The following is a 4,803-nucleotide window of genomic DNA, read 5'->3' on the forward strand; positions in this document are numbered from 1 at the left end:
AATATAATCGATAAACGGATCGATTAATTGCACGTGGTTTGTGCGCTCATTCGAGCATACCACAGTGACAATCATTAATTTTGGTGCAACTCAGTGAAAAAGTGGTTTTTATAAAAATGTTTGACACGTATGTTTTTTTAGCTGCTCTCATTTACGTCCAAGGGGTGAAAACTAGCGTCACATTGGGGGTGAGAAGTATACTTGATCGAATGTCTGGGAATTTTTTAGAGGTAGGCAAAGGTTTAAATGGCAATATTGTGTTTTTTTGATGAAGAATCATTGAACAATTAGCTTGAAAGATGTTAAATGCCCCAGAGTGCAGTTATCCGCAACGTGACCAATATTACCAGCTGTCTAAGGTATTGTTCGGTTAACCCTCGATATGAGTCAAATGGACTTACACTAATGTGTACATACATATAATTCATTTAATCCTCATTATACTCTAATATATAAGCTATCAAAAAGTTGTGAGTATTCTCACAAATTTATCCTTAAAACAAAGTATACCATACATTAAAATCGCGTGATATGTATTCCATTGGCCCTCGACTGTCTATATACGTTACATAATTATTTTGTTATTCAATTAACAATTTACGTTCGTACACAATAACTTGCAATAAATATCCGATCTAACGTTTCACCCTATGCACTCCACTGGCTCAGCAATGGTAATATGCAAGTTATGTTTATTAAAATACAAACTAAATTAACGAATCAACTGTAAATTATAAACACTTATTAATTTTTATTAGAAAATCAACATCTGCGTATTTCAGATGTGTATAGAACAAAGATTCTTGAAGTTATTACTTATTTATAATAACAGAATCTTGGAGGGCAAAGGGTTAAATTAATCATCTTTCACCCTACTCATTCAGAGAATACCACGTTCCCAGTGACCTGAGGATAAATCCAAGGGAACCAGACCGGAAATTCAGGAGTAGCGATATCCAAACGCGTGAATCTCGAGGCAACGGTTTACTCTAAGCAAGAACAGAGAGACAGGTAAATCCTTCGTTATCAGGAACGTCGTCGGTCCAGATAGAAAGCTGCGCGCGCGCCGGTTGGGGTTTAATTAAAAGACGTCCCCATAAATCCGTCAGTCGGCGAGAACGGAACCACCACCACCCTCCAGCCACCCCCACCGCCGTAAAGAGTCCTTTAAACGACTTATTGGTTCTCGACCTGTTTCCTTAGAGTCTTCCGCGCCGCGACGTTCGAGTCTCCAGTCGTCTCGTTTCGCCAATTCGCCCTATTACACGCCCGAGATCCTCCGGAGGTGTCCTCTCGTCCCTCTTTTTGCGATTAGCCACCCTCCATCCCTTGAACCCAGTTAATTGACGGGCGAAAGTTTCCCTCCTACTGCCATTTACATACAGAACACATAAATTTCATTCTTCTGTCTTATCGTTCAGTCACAAGTTTTTTCACTACTGGTTGACCAATTTATTCACCAAGATGCCAATTTTATTTCAAAATTAAAAACAATTATCACGAATGAATGATAAAAAGTAATATACATATATGGAGAATATGTAAATAGAAATTGCATAAAAGTTTTGACACCTAATTTTGTTGTTTCAGAAGTCTGTAAACGAATGTACTTTGTTATCAATTACTATTATTATTATATTGTACAAAAGGGCTGATAACCCGTTTATAAATAAATATTATCATTATTTATCCGAGGGGAGGGTTCGTGGGTGGAATTGAATCTGTGGAGGATCAGAAGCACCGTCTCAATAGTTGGTAAGGGATTTTAGTTAGCGACTTTTTTCCCTCGTCCACCCTCCCTTCAGGTTTCCCCAACCCTTTCAGGTCCAGTTCTTCGCGAGTTCGTCTTGCACCGGAAATTCGGTCCAACGTCTCTTTGTGTCCCTCTCTATCTCACTCTCTCTGCTTCCCCTCCCTCCTGGAGCCTGCAGACTCCCACGCCTCTAGCTGCTCCGGCTATCGATTGCGAGCTGCCAGGGCCGCGCGAAGACCCCTGGCTCGGCGCTGCTTCGTTGTGCTAACTCGTTACGCGGTGTTACCGTGTTCCTCCTCGCCCGATTATATTGCTAGACCGTGGTGCCTTCTCGCTCCTGCCCTCCCACCACCCCAATCCACTCTGTTCCCAGTCGCTCGTTTACCTTCGTCCCATTTTCGATATTTCTCTGTTCGACCGACGGGCCTTAACAATGCGGACCGTTCGACGGTTGACGTAATTGGAGGATCTTTCGCCCAGGTACCTGTACACTGCATCTCTCACTTTGATGGCATTTTTTTTGACGACGTGACGCATCGTTGATCTTGGAGGGTAGTGAATTTATGGTGAAGCTTGGATGGATTGATCGTTTCAGGGGGGAAAAGGGGCGATGAATGAAGTTGTCGAATTTTCTTTAGGCAGTGGAATATTTTCGTTTTTTTTTTATGGTCGATGTTAATGTAGGGAGTACGTTATACGATTTGTTTTATTCGACCCTTCTATTAGGAGAATGTTATCGCAGTCCTTCGCGCGACGTGTGTGACCCCCTCCCTGCAGGCGGAGATAAGGGTTCACACATGTTGCACCAGGGACTAACCATAAACCGTGGAAGGTTATCAAGAATTCTATTACCGTTCACCTCCCCGAACGTCCTGAAGAAAACGACTTGGAACGGTTGACCATTGTCCTTATCGTCGTAACGTCACCCCTAGCAAGGATTTCACGAGGAACATAAAGAAAATATGTACTCTTGCTAACTGCATAAATTTCGATGGACGCATTACATTCGGTTGAAGTCAAAATGGATTATTTAATCTTGTGGAAAATCGTTATTTACTTCTGCACTAGTTTCTATCCACGTCGTATTATTGTATTTTACAATAAGTAGATATTCAGATCTTTTTCCAATCGGAAGATATTACCTATAAACGTAATAATCTAAATATCGGACTGCTTTGCCGTTCTCCACTTTCTATCCAATTATCATCGAGACATTCCGATTTCTGTGTCCAACCTGCTCCAAGGTGGCGAAATTATACTGTGGAACATGCGTTCTAAAGAAAAAAATAGAAACGATCCTGGCTGTCTTCGGCCGCGAGAAAAAGTTCAAGCGCATCGAATTAAATGCGTCTGCTAGCGCGAGATAACGAGCCCGTAACTATCTGTGCTTGTCGCGTCAACTGAATCCCGGTAGACAAATAACAGTAACGTTTACCTTGCGTAGCCTCGAGCACCGCGTAATCTGCCCCCGTCGCACCTTACTTAACGCCAATTACCAGCTGTGGAGACGTTTCCTTCCAAGAGAGAGGGAGAGAGGGGACGGTGTCAATTTTTCATTTCGTTAAACAGAGATTCTGGTGTTCATGACGTGACAAGGCAAATTATAATTCGTGGATGCAAATACCTATTTTGCGAAATATAGGCTGAAACCGTCGGAAATTAAAGCTACATAGTGAGATTAATGCGACCACAATTATCCTTAACGACGATACGGTAGCACGCGTAATCGGGTTTTAACGAAGACTGAAGATGCGATGTGTTCCTCCAGCGGGGAGGATTTTAAACTGATCTTGAATCGTCGTGACGCGATTAACAGGGAGTATTACAGTCACTGTGCCAATATTGTTTAACCCTCTGTTGTCACAATTCCTTTTTCAAATGTAATTCAAATCAGCTATTTTTTAAAAAGTATTCGTTGAATTGTGTAGATTATATTTCCACAATTAAATATTAATATTTAAAATTAACGTGCATTAAGGTTCCAGAATGAGACAACTTAACACATTCACTGTCACAGTGAAAAAGGCCATACGTAATCAGACGCACGTTATTTCCTTTTTCAAGCCATAAATCATCGAAAATATATGAGTGTTGGTCTTGTTTTAAATTATACTGCAATATTAATTTCACGCAAAAATGTTGCAACGTAGCACCCATATTTAGGTGACGTGCCAGTCAAAGTGTTAAATTGTCAGTTCAAGGTCACGTCACTTGCTCTGATTCACTTCTAACGAGACTCTTAGCAGAAACAGCCTAACTTGGAAGAGATATGGTTCAACCGTTCACTACGAAACAATGCAACGAAAACTTCCGAACATCTGGTATGGATTCGGTCTCACATTCACACACAGTCACAACACCATTCTTGACGAACAACGAGTGGTTTCTAAGAAACTATATACAGGGTGATACAAAAATGGTGTTCGTAACTTCTAAGATAGACAGTGCCAAACAATGTAGAAAGTCTTGATAAACATGGGTCGAAAAGTGAACATTTTAGGGGACAATATAAATCGTCCTTTACTCGTCGACACATCAAACTCACCCCTAGTGTCTTAATTCGCCCCGTCGTTGTTCCCCGGAATAACAATGAAAATGAGGGGGATCGCGACAAGCTGCAATCTGGTAACTCGTTCGTGTCACGAGGTAAAGTAAATAAATCGTTGGGGTCGCGACGGTTTGCAAACGACGAGGGTATATTTATATTTATAGAAGAGAGGGGGTAGCTTGTGGTAGTGGTGGCAGTGGGAGCAAGATAAGGAAGGAAAGTCGTGTGTCTGTGTGTTATACGGGCAAGCGGCGGATTTTTTGCAGGAGGGTTTAAAGGAGAGAGCAGAAGCAGCCTTTTTATCCTCGTGTAGCCGCGTTGGAAGAGCTTCTCGTTCGCAAATGAGGCACACGGCCGGGGCGAGATAAGGGTTGGGAAAAGCCGCGGGCGCAGGCCAGGCTCGGGAGATGGCCGTACACACGCGAATAAAGGGCGATCAAACGCGATAAAAACTCCGCTCGGGAACCGATAAGACCTAATTGAATGTTCCCTCTTGATTTTC

This window comes from Dufourea novaeangliae, unplaced genomic scaffold (genome assembly GCF_001272555.1).
Source record: "Dufourea novaeangliae isolate 0120121106 unplaced genomic scaffold, ASM127255v1 scaffold64, whole genome shotgun sequence".
NCBI classification, from domain to species: Eukaryota; Metazoa; Arthropoda; class Insecta; order Hymenoptera; family Halictidae; genus Dufourea; species Dufourea novaeangliae.